Raw genomic sequence first — 24,230 nt, forward strand, 5'->3', positions numbered from 1 at the left:
GACTGATAAAGCTAATTGGTTAGGGTTCTTTTTTTCTCCTTCATTTTAAATAAAGCTGTCGAAGGTTCCCAGGGTAATGAAGAGCTTTGTTGTTATGACAACTGCTTATTCCTTTCCCTTTGAAGAAGCTTGTGATGTGATAGGCAACACATCAGGAATAATTAAAACAAATGATAAGCGAGATGCATTCACTTAGAGGACTAAACCAGCGTACACTTAAACCATTTTACTGGTTTTCAGTTACCATTTTCATGGCAGGAAATTCATGTCATCCGAACTGGTCGTTTGTGCCAATTTCCACCATTTCTTGACCCAAGAACCATGTCAGTCTGAGAGGATTTAGATACGTACTGAGATCTTTTTTGCCAAATGTTACTCACTGTCTAACCTACTCTTCTCCAGACCAGAAGTGATGGTTTTTCAGGGTGATAGGGTACACTCTGAAATGATTGTGAAAAGTCACATGATTTACTGATTCTGATTTCTTCAAAAGAAGGGAAGTTGTACTATGGCTTTAGGACTCACTCCCTGGAACCAGAACACAGTGTTCACTTGCTGCATTGTGCCAGGTCCTTTCACATTCCCTTTCTCCTTTAACCTCTACCACAACTCATGGGACTTGATATCATCTCTGTTTCACAGAGGAAGAATAGAATCCCAGAAAAGTCTAAGAGACACTCTTAAGGCAACCTGGCTGAAACTAGTTAAGTGAGAATTCAAACTCGTGTCTTTTGACTCCAGTTGATATTTGTAAGATGTGATAGCTGGAGGAGAAAATGGTTTGAGTAATTAAAATATAACAAATAATTCTCTACTAGGGTATGCTATTATTGTTACTTTAATTCCTCCTCATTTCTTTGCTAAACACTTAGTCTAAGGCATTTCCCCTCCAATTCCAGGTCATGAACTATTGGGGGTTATATAAATTTTATGGATAAAACACAGATTCTTTTTTTTTTTTAGATAATGACAGACTAGGATATAAAATATCAGGACTTCTTCACATGTAGGAAGGGTAAGTATGGTTTTATGAAGTGTGTCTTCTTTGAATTTCATTTCCTAATTTATTTTTTATTGAGGCAACATTGGTTTATAACGCTATATAAATTTGAGGTGTATATCATTATACTTCGATTTCTGTGTAGACTACCTCATGTCACCACCCAAAAACTAATTACCATTCATTACCATACACATATGCCCTTTTACCCCTTTTGCCCTCCTTCTTTCCCTTCCCCCTCTGGTAACCACCAATTTAGTCTCTATATCAATGTGTTCATTTGTCATTGTTCTTGTTTTTATCTTCCACTTATGGGTGAAATCATACAGTATTTGACTTTCTCTGTCTAACTTATTTCATTTAGTATAATACCCTCAAGGTCCATCCACAAATGGCAATATTTCATCTTTTTATGGCTTAATAGTGTTCCATTGTGTATATATACCACATCTCTTTTATCCATTCATCCTTTGATGGGCACATGTGTTGTTTCCAAGTCTTGGCTATTGTGAATAATGCTTCAGTGAGCTTAGGGGTGCAAATATCTTTTCGCATTAGTGTTTTTGTGTTATTTGGATAAATATACAGAAGTAGAAAAGCTGGATCATATGGTAGTTCTAGTCTTAATTTTTTGAGAAATCTCCATATTGTTTTCTATAATGTCGGCACCAGTTTACATTCCCACCAGCAGTGTATGAGGTATACTCATGGACGCTTGGTAGAGTCATGGTCTAAAAAATTTGAAAGCCAGTTCTCTAATACTATCATTGTTCCCCTACTGATTCTCTAATTTCATTTCACTTTTCTTTTCTGCCTTTTTTGATGCCAATAGACATGAAATACACTGGAAGATATTTGTATTTAATAAATGATACTTGGTAAAACAGATTTGGATACCTCAATGAAAATGATGCTGCAGCTATCTAAGTCAAACTCCCATGCACATATTGACAAGCTTTTCTTCCATATCTTCTGCAAACCTCTTTAGTTTTACTGAAGAGTTCTCAAAGCTTAACTGCTGCCATTCTTGGAAATAGCCACAGAGAACTGGGAAGGAAGTTATATGAGAAGAATGACTATGAAAGTGCATTGGATAGATGTAAAGATAGGGTGTACTTCTGTGAAGTATTCTTGCCAAAAATATTTAACTTGAATTCATCAAGTCTCTAGACGTCCACTGTAGTGTAGAGGAAATACAAGGGATAGAGACGTAAGTTAAATGACGCCGTAGAGAAACAGACAAATCCAAAGCATGGGATACTTGAAAAGACAAACTGGGTGGACTTTCCAAAAATGAAATGTTGTGGAGAAAAAAGAAGTAGGCGTTGGGGTCTAGGTTAAGAGACTAAAGAGACAATTAACAACCAAAAGTAATGAGTGAGACCTGGTTGAATATTGCTCAGAGAAAGTTTATAAAAGTCATTTTTGGAATAACTGAGGAAAATTAAATATGGATTGGATATTAGATATTATGGAATTATTACCAATTTTTTGTGTGATAATATTATGGTTCTGTAGCAGAATAGCTTTATTCTTAGGACATGCATGATGAAGTATTTAAAAATGAGGTTTAATGTCTATACTCTGTAATTTACTTCCCAAAGGTCTCTCTCTATCTATCTAAATAATCTATTTATCTATCATCTATCTATCAAAAGAGAGAGAGAGAGAGACTGAGCAAGTGTGGCCAAATATTTACAACTACTAAATCTAGGTTAAGGATATCTAGGTGTTTTTTGTACAATCTTACAAGTTTTTTGTAGGTTTAAATTTTTCCAAATAAAAAGTTGGGAGAACAAAGAATATATATGGTATATTCCATTACGTAAAGTTCAAAAATAGTCAAAGCTAATCTATGGCGTTAGACATCAGGATATAGGGTCCCTCTGGGAAGAATCGAAGGGATTATGATCAAGAAGGGATGCAAGTGGATTGAGGTCTGGGACTGTTCTAACTCTTAACTTGAAAAGTCGTTACATGGGTGTGTTCCCGTTGACATAGATCACTGAGCTGCACTCTTATTATTTGTCATGTTTTGTATATATATTGTATTTAAAAAATTAAAAAGACAGAATAGGGAATTAACATCCTAGAATAGCTTGTTCCTGCTGGGGCTGAAGTGATTGGTTTTCTGTGTGAGGAAAGGAAAGGTAAAATGCTGGACTTGTCAAAGGCTGCGTCTGAGCTTGGCCAAAGCCTGCAGAAATTGCTTGAGTTTGGGGAAATGGGGATTTAAGTTAATTTGTATAGTTTCTGGAAGTGGCTAATTAAAAAATATTTTGCTGTTCAAATTGCTTACTTAGATGGAATAAATTACAGTAATTAAAAAATGATTCTTGCTTCAGATGTTGAACTTGCAAGCCCTGCTATACAATGCATGGTTAGCATATTGCTTTAAGTTCATTATTACACAGTAGTGTTACAGCTATTTCTATAAGATTTTTACAATAAGATCTAAAATTCAATCTTTTTTTTATAATAAAAGAATGTGTACTTATCTTCCAAAGGTATTAGTACTGTTACGTGGAATGGATTCTGGTTTATGGGCAAAAATGTATTTCTCTCAATTGGTATCTCTCTAAGCCTTTTATTTTGGGTTAAAAAGAGAAGTACTAATTCTCACCACTCTCTACTTCTCCCCTTCCATCATGGATCCTTGCAGGTCTACTGGATGATGGTTTGGGACCCATTTGTTTACTCGGAAATTTGGTGCTCAAAGAGGGTTGAGTCCTACAGTAGTATAAGATGGTCTTAACTGATATTATGGTGATTCTGTATGTATTGTGACAGTTTCTGGGGGAAAAATCATTCACTGTGATCTGGGTATTGTTAATCTTTCTCCTGATATACTCAGCCCTTCTTTCATTCATTTATTCAACAGAGGTCTACAGTTGAATGAAAGTTTCATGAAGGCAGGGAATTGCTGTCCTGTGCATTGCTGGTACCCAGTACTTGCCACATGGGAGGTGCTCAGAAACCACTTGTTGAAATAATGGATGGATAAATGTACTTTGAGTACCTACCAAGTGTCCAAAGATATTCTAGGCATAGCACAGAGAGAAGAATTGGAGATTGAGAGTTAGTATGAAAAGCACAGTGGACTCCTCTGTTTCTCTGGATTTTCAGGGATTTCAGCTCAGAGTTTTATGTCCTCAACTCTTGCATTAGTTAAGGTAATCCTAGCTGCTGTAACAGGAAACCCCTAAATCTTAGGGACTTATCATGTCAGACATTTATTTTTTACTTAAATAACATCCAAAGTTTTTATTTGGTACCAGTTGAAGTACGAGAGGGGAGCAGACTCTGTGACACAGCTATTCTGAAACCCAAGGTCGTGGAGGCTCTGACATGCTCAACAACAGCATCTGAGCTCACTCCCACCGGTAATATCCAGCTGGCAGAAGAGAGAGGATGGAGAAGGCACACTTACTTCTTAACCATCTTGGCATGAAGTGATACCTACCACTTCTGCTCATATTCCCTTGACAAGAACTAATCACACTCTTCCTTATCACCTACTCCAGATATAATGGCAGCTGAGCAGGTGTGGCTTCACAGGCATGTGACCTGTGCAGCACAGGGACTCACGCTTAGAAGGACCCCGTGCTGGGTTTAATGCTCTGCTGTCATTACCTTGAAGTTCTTAATAATTTTTTTAAAAAAGAGCTCTGTATTTTTATTTTTCACTAGGCCACACAAATTATTTAGTGGGAGCTGAGGTTGAGAAATGTCATCTTTGTCAGGGCCCAACAATCTTACATTATGGAAGGAGATCATGAATATTTGGTGGACAGCTAGCAATCTCTACCACCCTTGAGCATTGTTTCCAGGTTTGAAGCTAATAAGTGTCCATATGATATTTAAAAATATCTAGTATTTAAGAATCCCAAGCAGCCAAGTGAAAAGAGTCAGAAAAGTGCAGCTAAGGTGAATGCGTTTTTAAATGACAGGGCACCACTAGCTTGGCTAGGAAAAATTTTACAGTTGGGGCATGGCTTAATAGAATGGGCATCTTCCACACAAGGCCCTGGGGAAAGACAACACGGCACAGATATATGTGACAACTATAACCACGTGCCAGTTTTTCTAGTAGTTTGAATTCAAGAAATATTTAATAAATATATAGTATGTGTCGGCTATTAATCTATGGTTGGGATACCACAGGTAAGATAGAAAAAAAATCCCTGCCTCATAGAGCCTATATTTAATATGATTTTTTTAATATTTTAAACTTTATGGAAGTAGAGAGGAAGCTGGGGCAACCGTAAGGCTCATCTCATTTCTTTCTGCTCTCTCAGTGACCATTGCCATTCATTTTCTGCTGTCCAATTTCTTGTAAATTGCTTTTTAAATATATTTTGTCTGTTTTCCAGTTGGTTCAGGCAGAGGGGTGAGTCTATTGACTCTTATTCATCTTGGCTTGAAGTGGATTCCTATGTCATTCTTGACTACCCCTTAGAATCTCACCAGCACCACCCAAAGAAAAGGTCCTGGTGGAGAATTGAAGAACGGTGACGAACATAAATTCCTTGCACACAACTGATACTCAGTAAATGTTACACAAGTAAATCAATGAAGTACTGGGTTTGGAAGAGAGACTTCTGAGGAGAAATGCAGAGGAGGAAGACAAGCAGAATGCTATCTGCCTTCTTTATACAGCCTCTTATTGGTGGGGATAACAGAGACGGAGCCTTCGGTGATGTCATTTGTCAGGTCTTACTGGTCTAGAAAGCAACAGTGGCAGGTGTAGATCCCGGTGAAACGAAACATTACTATTTAGCAGAATGGGAACACTTCAATTTTCATGCTAATGTCTTCACAGGAATAAAAGAAAATACATCTTAGCAGATGCTAAAAATAAAAAAGTGGGGTGAAATGTATAGTGTCTACAGTGTAAAATATCTTTGGATTGAGATACGCAGTTTGTGAAATAATGTCATAGCACTTCAAAGAGCAATTTCTTGCTGCCCTGATCCTGCCTTGAGACATCCTCTCTCCTCAGCAATGAGACAATGTGTTGCATGAATGTAGTGATGTTGAGGGAGAGCCCGGTGTGCCAATGTAGAACATTATCTTAGCTGTGTGTAATGAGGAGTCCTGTGGCCTGAAAAAATGGGAGACTGCTGTGCCTACTAGCATTCCTGTGAGCACATTATTCTCCACAGAAAGCTGGGGGCTACTTTGAGTTTGAAAAAAAAAAATAGACTGAGTATTATATAATACTTGAACTACAAACCATCCTGCACTTTTCTTTTAAATCCACATAAGTACCTCAAAAGCTTTAAGGAGAGATTTTAATGACATAGTGTAAGAACTGTGCACAGAATTAGCATGTCTGAAATTTTTCTTCTTTTTACTTTAAATTATTGAATAAAGGATGAGAGGGAGCTCCTGAGATTGAGAAATGTGGCTTATTTATTTAATTTTTGTGAGGAAGATGGGCCCTGAGCTAACTCCTGTGCCAATCTTTCTCTATTTTATATGGGATGCCACCACAGCATGGCTTGATGAGCAATGCTGGGTCCTTGCCCTGGAACTGAACCTGTGAACTCTGGGCCACAGAAGAAGAGTGCAAGAACTTAACCACTATGCCACTGGGCCAACCCTGAGATATGTGGCTTATTGGCATAAAAACCACGCATCACAAGGGCCATTTTAGACAATGGGAATGTAGCTTTATTGTTACCTCTTAGGGAAGGGCTTCCTCTCCACTGACATCCACAACATAGCCCATGTCTCTCAGTTGGCAACCAAGAGGATGAGTTAAGATTGTGGTTTCCACATAGTCAGTGATAAACACTGCAATTTCCCCAATACATTGTTCAAATCAAAGTAATTACTTCTGTATAGTTATTTCTATATTATATGAGAATCCTATCTCTGCTATACACAGGCAACATGAGATGGTTGCAAATATCCTCTGATGAATCCCAAATTATCCTTGCCTTGTCATTCATTTGTTTTTGTTAAAATGGGCTATGCCATTGACCTCTCAACATGCAAATGGTCCTGGGAGAGGTGTCACACATCTGGCAGTGAAAGTTTTATCAGATCATTTTTTCTCTTTCACAAAAAAGACCGGTCACCACGACAGACTTGATTATCTTGGAAGAAGAATAATAGAAGGGATGCAGAAAAGGAAGTCAGGAAGCAAAGATATACCTCGTACTTCAGCATTTTCTAAGGAGCAATAATACCATCATTCATTTGTTTATTCAGTTCAACAAATATTTATTGAGTGTAAATAAATAAAGCATTGTTTTAAATCCTTCCTCTTACCAAAAAGGATTTTAGTATTATGACACAAACCCCGTTCCCAGTGTGAACTTGACATATACTCAAAAGACCACAGAATAATGGATTATAGAAAAATGTAAAACGAAGGCCAATCATAGTTCAAAGTATAAAGTACTATATAAATGAATGTATCACAGGTTACGACAGGCACAGTTCAGAGGAAAGAAGAAGTCTAAGAAGAAAAGGGCTGGGATTTGGTGAATAACTACAAGTGGGGATGGCTGCTAGATTTCTAGCTTGGGCAACTACAAGTCATCAGAAATGAGGTATAAAATGAAGGCAAAGGGACAAATTTGGGGGAAAGATAAAGAGTTCAATTTTGGAAATATTGAGTTTGCCTACTCTATAGGCAATGTCCAGTTGATGGTTGAATATACTGGCCTGGAGCTGAGAAGAGACATTTCTAAAGAGATGATAGAGATTTTGGAGTTCTCTGTTTTTAGGTGGTAGTTTAATGCAGTTGATGGGATTGACCAGGAAGATCAAATACACTGAAAAGAGGGTAAAAGATAGTATAACAACCTTAATTGGTGACATAAGCAATGTGGTGAACACTGAATAGGGAGGTTGGGGCACCAAAAGGCAAGAAAGAAACCAAGGGACAGTGATGTGACAGAAACCAAGAAGGAAGAAAAATTTCCTAAGAGTGGAAAGAGATTGTCAGTGGTGCCAAATGCTTTAGAGGGTTTAGTGAGACCAATCTAGAAACTGGACAGTGGAGGACAATTCAAAAAGATTCAGTAATATGATGGAAGTGGGAGCTGGACTTCAGTGGGTTGGAGAGTGTCAGGGAAAGAAGCACATATGCTAAGCATTCTTTTTCAAGGAAGGTTAGCTTTGACTCTATTAAATGCCACCAACATATGGTCTCTGGCCAAGAAACTGAATTTTGTTATTAAGGAAATGATCCGAGATATGCACACAAATGTACATGTACAGATACACATCATGGCATTATTTATAATGATAAAAAAATTGAAAACAACCTTAACATCCAATTATAAGGTGTAGGTTGAGTAATTTATGGTTCAGTTGTATGATTTAAAAAAAAGCTCACCACTGGGGCCAGTGCAGTGGTATAGTTGTTAAGTTCACGTGCTCTGCTTTGGTGGCCACCCAGGGTTTGCGGGTTTGGATCTCAGGCAAGGACCTAAGCACTACTTATCAAGCCATGCTGAGGTGGCATCCCACATACAAAATAGAGAAGATTGGCACAGATGTCAGTTCAGCGACAATCTTCCTCAAGCAAAAAGAGGAAGATTGGCAACAGATGTTAGCTTAGGGCCGATGTTCCTCACCAAAAAAAAAAAAAAAGATTAAAATTATATTGAAGAAAATATACAGACATAAAAATGCTTATGAAACATGTTTATTAAGACTTCTATACTAAAATTATATTCATGTTTTAATTTTGGGGGCAGTCATTAAAAATGCTGCCTATACCCCAACTAAGCCTGGTTATGAATGGAGGGCAGAGATAAGGCAGTTAGTAGAGGAATCAGCCAAGGAATGGTTTTGCTTTACTTCATCTTCCTCTCCCTCCTCAATTTAATTAATTGGAGACACTGGAACATGCTATTTGCTCAGACGAAAGAGCCAGTAGAGAAATGCTTAACATACTGAGGACTGGGGACAGGGAAGAATAAGAAAGGAAGCAAGATTCATCTGGAGTTGAGAGAAAATCAGATCCAGAGAAGAGATGGAGAGTGTAATGTTGGGCAAGAATGAGGATGGGATGGGGAAGGAGATAAATAGTTGGGGATATAAATGCGTGGGTTGACGAGGAACTGGAGAGAGAAAGTTTGAGAAATGTTCATCCAATATGCTTTACTTTTTCTGCGAAAGAAAAAGCTAGATTGTCCATCTGCAGAATGTAAGTGGGGCATGGGTGGGGCTGAAGACTGAGAAGGGTTGGTATTTAGGAATACGACCATTTGTAGGGAATGAGAAAGGACACATCATTCTTATGAATGAAACCTTATAATGCATACCTTGTTTCCTTTGATATCAATTCCATGACAGGGCAAAAAAAGGAGAGCAGAATAGTGTATTAATGCTAAGAATTTACCTGTGTAAATATGTGAGTGACTAAGGTCTTGCCTCTCCATCTCTTCACAGTCATTAGCATGTATTTATTGAATTCTTGTGGTCAAGGCACTGAAGAGATTGCAAAAATGATGAGGTATGGTGCTCATCCTCACAGAACTTACATCTGGTTGGGGAGATGAATCATAGCCACTTGAAAAGTTAACTACATTACAAGGTAATTTTGTGATAAGTGATGAAAGTGGCATAAAAAAATCGTAGAAATGGTTGATCACTTACAACGGGAGTAGTCAAGGAAGATTTCATATTACTTTTACATTGCTTTTATGTATTCACTTATTTCTCCTTCCTATAGAGTAGGAACTGCCATATTCATCTTCAAACATTATCACTTTTTTTTTTTTTTTTTTTTTTTGCTGAGGAAGATTGGCCCTGAGCTAACACCTGTGCCAATCCTCCTCCACTTTACATATGGGTCACCACCACAGCATGCTGATGAGTGGTGTAGTTCCGTGCCTGAGATCCAAACCCGTGAACTCAGACCACTGAAGCAGAGTGTGTTGAACATAGCCACTACACCGTGAGGTCAGCCCCCCATCAAATTTCTTGATACGTGACAAGCACTTAATAACCATCACTGAATGAACAGACTAATGAACAAATGAATAAACAAATGCACTAAGATTTGAATGGATGGAGGGGTAGAAATTCATTTCAGTAGTGTGATAGTAGCATATAAAAATATGAAAGAAAGGAGAAAAGAAAGGAAAAAAGAAAATAGCATTTCCTGAGTATTTACATGCCAGGCACTGTGTTATATGCTTTCAGCTACATTATGGACTCACTTAATTGTCACTATAAGACTCTGAAATAGATATAAATATCTCCACTGTAAAGGATGAAAAAGAGTTTCAGAGAGATTAGGTGACTTACTCATGTAGTGAATAAATGTCAGCACTGGGACTAGAACCTGTGAACACAAGACTGGTTCCAGGGCAGTGAAGAGATAGGTTTTCATATTCTCCCTTGCAAGGATGTGGCTTGACTACAGCACATTGTGTTTCCCTACCTTTAAGCTCTTGTAACTATTAGTTACATCTCAGTACATCATGTTGTTGATGGCCAGAGTTCTCTCTGCCTGAGATTCCATGATGAAAGCCTTCAGTATGGCAGAAGCCCCACGTGGCCTGATCCCTGCTTGTCTCTACAGGCTTATTCTCAGATAACCATCATTAGCCACCAATATCTACTTCTTGAACCACGCTTGCTCGTTCACCCTTCTCCACCTTCCCTCATGCTCTCCTCTATGTCCCAAATGCCCTTCCTCATCTTGGTACCTGTTCATCTTTCAAAATTTAAGTCCATGACTGCTTCCTCTCTTCCTGACTTGCAAATAATATTAGTAGTGTGAATCGATAATTTTGTTTTCCTGAGTTTCCATCACAGTCTCTTCTCTTTTCCTGCAAATGGCCGTGTTAATAGATTCTTTTCTATCTCTTCCTCTAAAGAGACCCCTGGACAAAGTGCAGTTAATATTTCTACAGCTACAGGTGGCTTCTCGACTTCAATATTGTGAAACACAAGGGAAATTTGGGCCTATCCCTAAGGCTATGACTCTGAAATTCTATACCTTCTGTAACTATGGAGCTTCCTCCTCTAATCCTGTGAGATAAAGAAGAAAGAGAACTGAAGTTATGCATACATATATTGATTCATTCCAAAACTCATATAATTGCTCAGTTTTGTCAAATTCTGGAATTCCTGAACTGTTCTATCTGCATCCTGTTCTGCCTCTACTTACATTTCTGTCCATTTTGGTGATGTGCACTGAGCTGCTCAAGAAGAGTAGAAAAGACACTTCTGCAGGCTCTGCCTACGGGTGGCTGCCAGAGTGCACCTGTGCAGGCCTCCCCCAGAGAGCTTTTGAATTTCAGAGACTGTGAGGGAAATGCTGGTCCCTGGGAGAAGCTCTTTCTCAGGAACAGCATGAAACAACACCCTGTCTCGCTCCAGGGATTAATCAACACCGCTCTAAAATAAATCCCTTGGAAGAGTTTTACTTCTTTGCAAAGCCATTTTCAAATTTGGACTAATTTGCTATTGAATGAGGCTAAGGATGGTGTCCTCACACAGTCTTCTTTTTCTGGAAGCAGATGATGACTACAAAGCTAGATATCACCCTTACACCACTATGACTAGATCTCACCCCTACGGCATGCAGAGGGTGTGACAATTGTGGTCATCCCACAGGCTGGGCCTGGAGTTAAGTATTTTGGTGGTGCTGATAGTGGAGATTGGGGTTGATACACAGTTTAACCTGACTCAAGTTCAAAAATACGTACAGATAGCCCTGTTGACCCTCACCTGGATAGAAGGTCAGGAGAGGAAGGGGGGCAGTTTCAAGAACTCTTAGGAGAGTCTTTGCTGATCCCCTTCTCTATGGTTAGATGGAAGCTGGAAGAGTGGAAGCAGCCACCTATGTACTCATAGTCCACCAAGAAGTCCACCAAGAGTCCCAGCTTGTCCCCTCCTCTTCCAGATCTTCTTTCTCTCCATCATGAGTGCCATGAAGCCCCGTAAGGAGCCCTAACCTGCAGCTTTCCTGCCATCTTGCTCTAGTAAATTGGTATCACAGAACATTGCAGTGTAGATGACCTCTTTCACTTCATTAATTTTTACAAAATCGGGTAAAATCTTTGCTTCTTATCAAAGAGAACGAATGTCTTCCAACAGGTAGACACATCTGTTATGTGTTCATTCCTACAGTTGTTAAGAATCACCTGTTGGTAAAATTTCTGTGTATTAATAACAACTAAAAGCCATAGGTAACTTAAATAAATACATAACCTTTTTGCTAAAGGCTCAAGTTTTGATTTTTTTTGTTTCTTTTTGAGTTCTGAAAATGGGAAATTGAGAAATCATGGAAACTCTTTTTCTATATAGAATATATTTCCAAAATTACAGGAAATGCAGTAACTAAAGATCACACAGACCATCCAAGTTTTCAAGAAGCATTAAAGAAATAAACAAAAGTAAAAACACAAGCATCATTTGGCTGCACATTTGTGTACATTTAAAATTATTAATTTAGGATAAATTCTTAGATGTGAACTTGCTACATTAAAGTATATAAAAATTTTATAGATATTACCATCATATGCAATTCCATGTCTTCCAGTTTAATTAATTTTAACACGTTAACATTCAACACTTATTGAGTCCCTCCCATGTTCAAAGGGCTGCATTAAGCTTAGACAAAAAAAATGTAAATAGGATGTCATCCCTGCTCTGAAGGACTTTCTAATACAGTGGAGGACACCAATATGTAAATCAATCATGACAAAGTATTAGAGAATGTCTCAAGTGCATAGATATTTAAAGAAAGCAATGATTGATTATGCCTGAAGGTGTTGAAAAAAATCTGCTCAGATAACGTGACATTTTAGTGAGGACATTGAAGGATAAGTAGAAGTTCACCAGATGGAGAATAATTTGGCAGAGAGCTAGTGGAGTCACCATGAAAAAGCAACAGTCGTGAGTACCTGGTTTGGCTGGATATGGGATGTCTGGTGGAGTGGGGTGAGAGATGAGCTGGAAAAGCTGGTTTGAGTCAGAAGAAATATTTTGTTCTTTTGACAATGGGGAACCTTAGAAGACATTTAAGCAGAGAAGGGACACCATCATGTCTTTGCTTAGTGGAACACTCCTGCTGGCAGCGTTGTGACCAGAGAAAAGAAGGACAGGAAGTAGGAATGACTGCTAGGAGACCATTATCATTAAAGGACCAGAAATAAGGCAGAAGAGCAGGGAAGAGAGGATGAATCTAAATGACGATAATTGGGTAAAATAGTGAGGATTTGGTAAACCATTGAATGTAGTAGGGTAATGCTAAAGACAAGAGCATTGAAGTCACCTTGGGATTCACTTTAGATGACCAGATTGATGATTCTGAGAATAATGTGCTCAGTCTTGAGTCTGAAGTGCATGCAGGTATCCAGGCAGAAATACCTCCTAGAATAAGAATTGGAATAAGGTATGCGGAACCAGGGGATAAACATTTACAACTATGAAGACTTAGGAGACAAAGCAAATGCTTAGTAGTCAAAGTTGAAGGAGTGAGTAAAATTCCCCAGGGGAACATAGTAGGGATAAAGGAAAAGGAATCACTTTAGCATATCAAATTTAGTGAACATCAGAGAGGAGGAGAGCCAATGAGTTGGGGTCAGACAGATAAGAAGAGAACTAAAAGAGAGGGGTGTGGCAATGCTAAGAGAGGAAAGAGTTTGAAAAGGAAGAGTTTGACAAATGACATCATATGCCATAAACAGATGAAGTAGAACTAAGTTAGACCTAGTGATTGTATTAGTCAGGGTTCTCCAGAAACACAGAACTAACAAGAATCTGTATGTATATCTATCTCTCTCTATATATTTGTGTCTGAGTCTGAAGGCAGGAAAAGACAGATGTCCCAGTTCAAAGACAGTCAGGCAGAGAAAGAGAATTCTTTCTGACTCAGCCTTTTTGTTCTATTCAGGCCTTCAGTGCACTGGACAAAGCCCACCCACATTGGGGAGGGCAACCCACTTTACTCAGTTTACCAATGCAAATGCTAATCTCATCCACAAACAACCTCACAGACGCACCCAGAATAATGTTTAATCAAATATCTGGGCACCCCATGGGCCAGGCAAATTGATACCTAGAACTTACCATCATGGCAGTGAAAAATTACTATTGACCAGAGATCTTATCAAGAGGAGTTTCACTTGAGTGGTTCTGGTGGTGTCCACTTATCAAAGGATTAAGAAATAAACCGGAAGCGAGTAAATGAAGACAGTAGGTGAAGACTTCTCATTCAAGAAAGTTACTTGATTGCATGAGGAAGAAAAGAGACAAAGCAATAAATTCAGGAGGAAGATAAGGTGAGGAGGAGACTTTTTTAAGGTGAAGGAAGTTTGAGGATGTTTAATATTTACTGGCTGAGACAGAGGTACTTGTGAAGAGCAAGTGATTGAAGTGACAAGTGGGAAGAAGGGGTAATTGACAGGGCAAGATATTGAGGGAGGCAAGAAGGAATGAGGTTTAAATGCAAATAACTAGAAAGTACAGCAACCTGATGGTAATAATAATAACATTAGAAAGTGAGAAATATGTTCCATTACCCAAGTATTACTTTTAGGTTTTAAACTCGCAGAAATGTGAAAGGTCCATGGAGAATTACATCCCAACAGATGTTCTATGCATTTATGCAAGAAAGTGAATGACATCAAATGATTACAAACACAGGTGGTGTGATTTTTTTTCCAACTGTCCCAGAATGTGAAACTTGATCATTATAAAGGTGTCAGGGACACTATCTTGAATTGCTATCTAAAAACCCCTGCCTAATTCTTTTGGCTACAATCTCAAATAGATATCAAGGCAAAGAAGCCACTTAGTTCAGAGAAAAAAATGTCACAGAAAAATCTTGAAGGGTTATAGATTTTTCAAGAATGACATAATTATCTTCTGTAGCATTCAACCCCAGAATGGAAGTGAAATGAAAGATTGCTCTGAACCGATGCAGAATGTCATCATTATGCAGAAGTGAACAACATTGAATGACAGTAAGCTTTAGCCAAAAGGGCACTCTGTTTTATTCACCACTGTGTTAGCTCCCAGGGCTTGGGACCTAGGAAGCATTCAACAAATATTGGTAGGATGGGTCAATGAGAATATTGTGGTACTAGAAATGCATTGCAAGTCTTCACTTAAGTTGACTTTCAATATGCAAAGAAATTTCTTTAAAGGTCAAGCTTCTAGACATCTTTGGAACTTTGAAGCAAAACTCTTCTTCAGAGTATAAGACCAAAAGGTACCGAGGGGGCAAGGTAAAATGCAATCCTGTGGGGACAAAGTATGCCTGATACACGGAGTGCCTGAAGTGAAGAAAGATGGTTGAATTCCTCTCTGTAGTGGATGCGCCGTGCACTGTTTAAGTCCTCTTAGGACTGAGGCACGCATGTCCCTTCACCTGGGAATATTGGTGGCTGCCAGCTCTTAGCTGAGTGACTCTCAGGGAATTACCCTCAAGAGAAGAGAGCTACTTAGCCTAAGTCACAGTGTTTCCCCTGGAGCAGCCCATATCCAATGACTGGTTAATGGGGGTAGGAGTCGTGGTAACCAAGTCAGATGTTTCTTGCCTCAAGGTGGGACAACTCTGAATAGCTATTCCAGCTCCAGGGCTTTCCATAGGGTTTTCTTACATCTGTATTTTGCCTGCATCACAGTTCCATTCTTTCCTCTGCCCAATTCTTCTCCCTTCACTCCCTCACAGATGTTGGTCCCCATGAGCACTCCCCACAAACCTCATGCATGCAGTTTTCTGTTTCAGAGTTGGCCTGCTCTGGAGGCTGACCTGAGACATTCTACCTCACTTATTATTTCTAGATAGAGAAGAGGTTGCTCTTTTAAGAGCTAAAACATTCCAGGGACCATCGGACTTATGGTTTTGGTTCCAGCTCAGTGTTAAGCATGCGTGTATTCCCCAAAATTAACAATGGTAACTCGAGAATCATGAGGGCTGAGCTGGCTTGCATGGGTCAGAACAAATGTCTTTGTCCTCTCAGGCATACGATGTCAGTTTTTCACACTTGTAGCACACAATTGCTGAATGCTACATGTCTATGTCTTTTCAGCAGGAAAATAGAGCTTGCTAGGGTTTTAATTTTCTTATCCCAGTCCTTTCAAAGGTTATTCTCCTTTTGTTTCTGTTGTTCCCAGCACTCACAGTTGATTCATTCCTTTGAGAGCTCTCTTTCTGAGAGGATAAGCAACTTCCTCACCCAACCCAGGAAGAAAATCAAAGTTCTTTAATTTCATATCTGCACTGTAGTCAGTTCCCAAGATTAAAGCCAAATCTAGGTATTTCCTGAGACTTTCTTCGAACATTTAAATTTTGAATCTCTGTTTTCCACCACTTAGCTGCTTATTATCATGTTAGGACATTTAAAGATGTGTTCAGTTTAATTTTAAGTGTAGCTAATATTTATTTAGCACTTACTATTTATTTGCTTGACATTTCTATTGTAAAATAAAACACAGATACAGAAAATCACACAGAAAGGCCTAGATCAATGAGCTATATGTTAGTTGTAGCCCTACTCACGTTTAGAAATAGAACTTTACTGGCTACCCCAGAAGTTCCTCCATGCACCCCATGCCAATCTCAACACTTTTCCTTCTCCCCAAAGTAACTACTACCCTGCTTCTGTAATAATCGCTTCTTTGCATTTCTTTGTAGTTTTATCAAAGACTGTGCATCTCTAGACGCTATAATTTTGTCTTGCCTATTTATAAAAATATAAGTCTTTTAAACTGGAGTTTCCCCCTCCAGCCTTTTCTTTTCCTCACAAATTCTCTGTTGAAGAGCTGAGACATTTGATCTGCAGTTTCTCATAGTCTGGATTTTATACTTTGACACTTTCTTCTCTCTTCTGTATTCCCTACAAATCAGCAGCTGATCCAGACACTTGACCAGACTCATGTTTGATCCCTTCTGCAAGCGATGGAATTTCAATCCTCATTCTGTCCATTCAAATATCTTTACTGAAGCTCAAATTGTCCTGTGTTTGGCTATTGGAGCACCTTCATGTTGGCTTCTGAGTCCTTTTGACGTGACTCTGATAACTTCTTTGCTGTTTGGTGTGACAAGATTTTCCAGGCTCAAATTATACATTTCTACCCCCAGACATGGAAATAGCTACTTCTCTAAGAAGGCTCGGGTATTTTTTCAGGGAAAATTGTATTTTAAAACCACCGTGTGTTTATTAGGGATAGTCATTGTTTTCAGGCCTCTTCAGTGGACCCAGTTGCTTCGTGAGTTCACACTGATAGAGCAATTTAAATTCAGGAGCACCATCTTTTTTACTGAACTTCTGTATTACATCTCTATTGCCTTTCTTCCATTCCAAGATCTTAGGTCTCAAGGACACAAGGGATGATAGAATCAGAATATTACATCATTACTCACTAACTCACTTCCAATATTATGTACACAAATGCTAATATGACCACTGGCAACACGATCACTGAAAATAACTAAAAGTGTTTTTTGCATACACTTTCCCCATCTCCCATTAATTTTTATAGCTGTACTTTATCTATACTACCTAAACATACAGCCATTAATACTATACTTTCCCCTTTTATTGCTCATTTGATCTTAGTTCCATAATAACTATATGTTTATTATAAATTTAGTCCTCACCATCAGTCCTTGTGCCTATGTCTCTCTAGTGATTTTGGTTCTCTGAAGCTCATTTCTAGTACATTCCTCAAGAAGGGCTCAAGGGAATAATATTCCTTGAGTTCTTACATGTTGATAACAGTTTGTTTATACTCTTTGTATTTGAACGTCAGTTTTGCTGGATAAAAAATCCTTTCTTTTATATTTCTTTTAGATGTTTCTTTCCTTGAGTATGTTAATTAGGCTGCTCTATTTTTTTGCTGTCATAAAGCATTGCTGTTGTAAAGTATGATGGTAGCTTAATTTTTTCTCTTATAAATCACTTGCCTTTTTCCCCTAGATACTCAAAGAATTTTTTTTTTAATCCTATGATTTTATTAGACTATGCCTGTTGGTCATTCTGAGTTGATATTCTCAGATGCGTGGTGCATTCTTTCAATATATAATCAAATTTCTTTTTTAATTTCAGGAAAATTTTCTTGAATTACTGTTTTTAGTGTTTGCTCTCTTCCTTGCTTTGATTTTCTTCCTCAGGGATTCCTATATTATTTAATTTGGATCTTCTTTGCCTATCTTCCCTTTGTCACTTTCTCCTTAGTCCTTTTCTTTATTTCTTTTTGATTTTTAAAAGTATTACCAAACCAGGTTCATTTTGCCCTCTGCATGATTATGCCAATCACCAAGATGGCGAATTTGCAAAGAGAAAGGGTTTAATCACAAGGCAGCCAAGTGAGGAGACGAGAGAACCAGTCTCAAATCCTCCTCCCTGAAAAATGGGGATTAGGGATATTTATGGGATAAAGGGATGGGGTGGTCTGAAGTGTGGGAATTGGAGGTAAGGAGAAGTGAGGTAGTTGACGATCTGCACAAGCAGAGTTAACCCTTATGGTTTTTCATATGCAGCATGTTCACAAAATGGCAGCATCACCATGATTTGAGGGTGGAGTTTTAGCTTCTTGACATCAAAGCATTACCTATTGGTCATCTGCACAGGCCCAGTTGATGAGTTGGTGGTCTTAACCAGCCTGAACTGGACAAAAAGTCAACTCTCAGTTGCTGAAAAACTTCAGCACCCCACCCATTACCATGTGGCAGAGATGCTGTCTCCAGTGTGGGCTTTAGTAATGCATTATCTAACTACTTTTGTGAACAGACAACTAATTGAGTATAGTTAAAGCAAGTTGGCTCCTGGTTTCAAAATATTCCTCCTTTTCACCTCCTATTTTCCTAAGACATATTTTGTGCTTATTTGCTTTTGTGTTCCTTCTAATTTAGTCTTCATTTCCAAATGTCTTTTCATTTATTTATAATTCCTTCCTATGCTGTCACCTCATTTCTGAGTTTTTCTAATTCTGATTTATTTCATTCTTTTACATCTTGTTTCATTTTCTTAATGTCTCTTAGCTCATTTTGAAATAGGTTACAGTTCTGATCTGTCCCTGTCTTTCTGATATGCTTTTATTATCTAAAGTGATATTATTCTGTTCTTCATTCCCTTTCATCTTATAATAACTTTGCATAAGACTTGACTTCGATACTTCTCTGCTGCTCATTTTTATGTGAAATCAGTTTTCTGAAATGTTAGAGGCCTGGTTCAGAGTAGCTTTTCTAACTTGAGAAAACTTCAGTTTTTCTAACTTCTGTTGTATTCCAAGACTGCCTGGTTCTGTTCTCCTCCAGTCCCATGTGGATCTTTTCTTTCCTTCATCTCTATTGGGCCTGTTCTGTTCAATTTTGATTATGTTCCAACAGTCTCTCCCCAGTGCAGAGCCCTTTCCTTGAAGGGAGCCCCGTAGTGGAAGATAACTCCTAAGTGCTGGATTCCTCTAAAACCTCCAGTCTCCACCGAGAGCCCCCTTGAACTTGCTCATTCCTGCATTAGATAAAACCCTTTTGGTTTCAGTGGCTATTCTCAAACGGGTTCACAGTGTTCTGTCATTGCTTGTCTCTGCTTTCTTCTGCACAGACACTGGTACCATGCTGGTCTTGCAGTGGTGGTGGTTTGTCCTCACCAGCTGGTATTTTGATGTTTCTTAAAGATCTCTAGTCATCTAATTTCATTGTAAATGTTGACCATGGATTTTTGGTTTGCTATCTAGTTGCTTTGTCTGTTTTACTATAGAGAATCAGAGAGATAAAACGAAAATATTCCATGTCCACTGCAACCATCTTCTCCCAAGCACTAAGTATTTACTAAGCAGTCTGCATATATTGTCTCATTTAATTTTCAGGTCATCCCAGGGACATAGGGATAATTTTTATTTTTATTTTACATACAAGGAAACTCAGGCTCAAGAGGTCAAATAGCTACTTAAGTTCACCTGGCCAGTAAGTGGGAGCACTGGAATTTGAACCTATGTCTCTTTGACTCTTGAGCCTGCTAATCCTTATGTCAAAAATATTTTAAAATCAGTTCTTTAAACTTTAAAACATTTAATACATTCTCACATAATGTTTTCCTAACCAAAAGGTTGTAATTTATGGTTAAGAAAATATTAGAGAGGCTGGCCCAGGGGCACAGAAGCTAAGTTTACATGTTCCACTTCAGCGGCTTGGGGTTCGCTGGTTTGGATCCCGGATGTGGACCTACGCACTGCTCGTTGAGCCATGCTGTGGCAGGCGTCCCACATATAAAGTAGAGGAAGATGGGCATGGGTGTTCGCTCAGGGCCAGTCTTCCTTCAGCAAAAAGAGGAGGACTGGAGGCAGATGTTAGCTCAGGGCTAATCTTGCTAAAAAAAAAAAATAAATAAAATATTAGAAAGTGTTCATCTTTAACCATAAGAATTTGGATGATTTTTTTCCTTTTTATTTCCTTGTGCACATTCCCAAATTTCTTTAATGAGTTGAAGAACCCAACATACCTTAATTTAAAAAATTAAAATGAACATGGTTGAAAGGTTCCTTGGCTAGTCTCAAAAGTTTATTTAACCTATGAGGTACCTGAAATATAGTACAAATATGTATATGTGTGTGTATATAAATATACAAATACATATACATACACACATTTGATTAAAGCAGCAAATCATGCATCTGCAATATTTAGTTATAGCATAATTGTTTAGGTGCATACTGGTTAACAATGTAAGGTCTGTGTTCAGACAAACCTGAGTTTGAATTCTAGATCTTTATTTGGGTTGGGTTGTCTTGGATCAATTTTTTAGCTCATTTAAGCTTCAGTTTCCTTACCTGTAAAGTGGCGATAATTTTATAGAGTTGTCCTGAACCTAAAATGACACCATGCAAATGAAGCAGAGCACCGAGGACAGTGCCCAGCAAGAATAAGCACTCTCAGAATATGAATAGTTGTTTAACACAACCAAAACAATAAACAAATTAGGCTTAGCTGGGGAAGTAGATGGAGGAGTAGAGCCATTTGGAAAATAAATTTTATATAACATCAAGCTTTTAGAAATAGATGGAGTTTTTGTTGGTTTGTTTTAGAGGGGTGGACTTCTTTTTTTTCACTTTATCAAAGATCAGCGAGTGTCTTTAAACCATTTTTCACAACTGGGTGAAACAAGAGTTATAGTAAGTAAGCTTAGAGTAGCTGGCCCAGTGTGGAAATGACACTCTGCACACCACATAAAAGTCACCTATAGGTCAGATACTTGTTGTAACTTGGAAATTACTCCCTGTGGTGTTCTGGGGTCAGATTGGAAATTGCCTTGCTGGGCCAGTATGTACTTGACAGAAAACTTTGTCAGACCTCCCCAGGATGTGATTTGAAAGGCCATTTTAAACCTGATAATTGTAAACAAATTGTACGGAAGGGGTAACTTGAAATGTGCATTGGTGACAATTGTTAGGATATTCAACTGCAAAAAGCTTAATTGATTACAAAAGTGTGGTTCTTCTTGGACAATGTAATATACACTATGCTTCTCCCAGTGAGTTTGCTATTTTCTGGTATTTGCTATAGAGATAACAGAAGCATTTAATTTTATTGAGCGAAAATGTGTGATCGGAAATGTGTAAACGTGATGGCTTCCTCTCCGATTTCTGACTATTACATCATTTATTCAGTGATAAGATGCCTATTAACATCCAGAAACTGACATAGAGGTCACTTTCTGTGCCCAGAACCTGGGCAAGATGGAGAAGGGGTGGGGACAATGCATGTATAACCAGAGAAATCACCTGTGCCTCAGGCAATGGTGTTAGTTGAGGTGCATTCCTGCCAATTAGTGATTGCATTAGCGCACCTGCCTTTGGGTCCAGCTCCTCTCCTCCGCCCCACTCTCCCTGAAACCACTGGGAAGTCCAGTAGTGCTGACAATAAGCAGGGGTGCAGACAACTTCACGGTTGGCTCCACTGCATCCCTATGAAGGGGAATCTTAATGTGAAAGGAACCTGTTAGCTAATGCTAAGTAGAGAAAAACCTCCTGCTACAAATGTTGGTGGTGGCCCACACAAAACAGATGACTTTCAGCTCCAGGAATCTAGAATGGATTCTTCTCAGGCTCCCACTTCCTGGAAAAGGTGAATTTCTTTTGAGAAACTAGTTGCTTTTATTATCTGATAGATACTTTGTGAATTTTGAAAGAAATAATGATTTTCTCTTTATTTTGGTCACTAGGAAGTGACGTTAGCGGCCCATCTTTATAAACTCTACAATATCTAAGCTCTAAAGACACGGGCTTTTATGTAGTTATCTGGAGAAAAGTGATAGATCTCTGGATATTTCTGTCTTCAGTTTCTCTTCAATGTGATTTCCTCATCTATCATTTAATCCCCGGTATATCTATATTTCTGTAAGGCATTTCGAATCCTTTTGAATCAAGTTAAATCAGAGCCACACCTAACATTTTCTAAGCCAGGACAAGAGTACAGAAGGATGCCTATCTTCCTTCTCATTGTTTGATTAGTAATTAAATCCTCATTCACTAAAGAAGATGAGTTGCAAGGATTTCATATGGTCTGTTCCATTTATTGTCTCTTGGAAAAAAACTTTCTTCCTCCTTTAATTCTTATGATTAGTAATTACATCTTTATTAAATAAAGTCTTTGTAAGGTCCTTTTCCTGAATTCTATGTGTGGGTGTAATGTAGTTTTTAAAGAGTCTGTGTTGACCTAGTTTTGAGGCCCTGGCTAGAGTCTGGTGAGTTCCCCTTTTTTGGTAGCTGAAGTCTACACCCTCAACCACCGGCTCTACCTGAGTCTTTACGCTGGGCCACTATACACCCCCTTTAATTGTCCCAGAGCCGGGTACCAGACAACCAGAGGCAGCCCCTCAGGCCCCGCGTGGCCTGCGTGGCGTGCAGCCTTCGCGCTGAGCTGAGAGTATAACAAAACTGTACGGCTCTTTCTGGTTTCTCTAGCTTGGTCTGCATCTTGCCCTGTTGTCCCTCACCCAGGGTCATATGGTTAAGACAGTGGGTGATGCTGGACTGATGTCCATTAACTTTCATTGCTCCTAGTTTTTAAAAACTCAAGCAGCCCACCTTTTAAAGATTTTCTATTTATGTTTTTAGGCTTTTTGTTTTGTTTTATTTTCTGAGATTTACTTAACTATTTTCTGTTTCTATTCTTTTCAATCAGTTTAAAAGATTAATGTAATCCATACAAAGTACATTTCAATATATTTTTATAAAAAATGTAAATTAAAGTGAATATGGAAAACAAAAATTAAAATTTCTTTTCCTATATGCTTGGAAAAAAGTTGTATTCTCCTAAAATAGTCAAAATATATTAAAAGGCAAAATACAAATTATAATGATTATAAAGATTTAAGATGTTATTAATAGAACTGAAGTTTTAAATTTAATTTTAAAATATTTAATTAAATCTTATTAAGTATTTTTATACAGATAGACCTACTCACAGTTCTAGAGTTCAGTATGCATCAGGTTGCCAATGTAATGAAACAATGTCATGTTTCACGGATGTAATGTCTAGCCTAGTGTTTCTTAACTATGGAGATTTGGCAATTTCTCGAGATATTTTTGGTTATCATAAGTGGTGGGAGAAAGGAGGCAAGCAGGGCCTGAGGAGAAGCTTCTGGCATCTAGTGGATAGAAGACTGGGATGCTGCCAAATGTCTTCACAATGCACAGGAAAGCACTCACCCCACCAAAAAGAAAACTGTCAGAGAATTATCCTACCTTCTCAGGAGTTGAGAAGTCCTGGTATCTATCTACCTACCTGTCTATCACACCCACAAATGTTAAAAGTAATATGAATTATTTAAGATTGTAAAATGTTTCCCAGGTACCATGCGCAGTGGTTGCCTATGTTGTACTTATTTGTGAGTACCTCTGGAACCATGAATTGGAACGCAAAGAAAAGCAAGAAAACATTTAACATTACTGGGAAACAATACTTTGTTATGCAATAATCTATTGCATTTACGGTACTTCCGAGGGAAGATGGTACAGGTTAATTAATTTGTCTTTTAAGCGCCTCTGCCACTGAAATTTTCGTACTCTAAAGCCGTGCCCATTCGTCAGCAGTGCCACAACTCACAAACTTTTACAGCAATTGAATGAAGTCACCTTTGTGTGCAGGATATGGGGCAAGAGATGAAAAGTGCTTCTCTGGGGCATTAACAGTGTTGGGCATGAGGGTGGATGTTTAGAATACAATTGTACTGTGCTGGCACCAGATCCTGAGGGCCAGAGACACCCATGCAGTCCTTAACAAATTTATTTGTGTGTG

General features: G+C 38.4%; 1 long non-coding RNA gene across 1 annotated transcript in view; it reads left to right on the plus strand.

Annotated features, from left to right (window-relative positions):
• The first annotated feature begins 915 nt into the window (after window positions 1-915).
• Window positions 916-24,230, plus strand: part of LOC138924663 (uncharacterized) — an 84,604-nt gene continuing 61,289 nt past the window's right edge. The window contains exon 1 of the long non-coding RNA XR_011439708.1: window positions 916-1,015. This is a non-coding gene — a long non-coding RNA (uncharacterized lncRNA). The remainder of the gene's footprint in view (window positions 1,016-24,230) is intronic.

This window comes from Equus caballus, chromosome 6, assembly GCF_041296265.1.
Source record: "Equus caballus isolate H_3958 breed thoroughbred chromosome 6, TB-T2T, whole genome shotgun sequence".
NCBI lineage: Eukaryota > Metazoa > Chordata > Mammalia > Perissodactyla > Equidae > Equus > Equus caballus.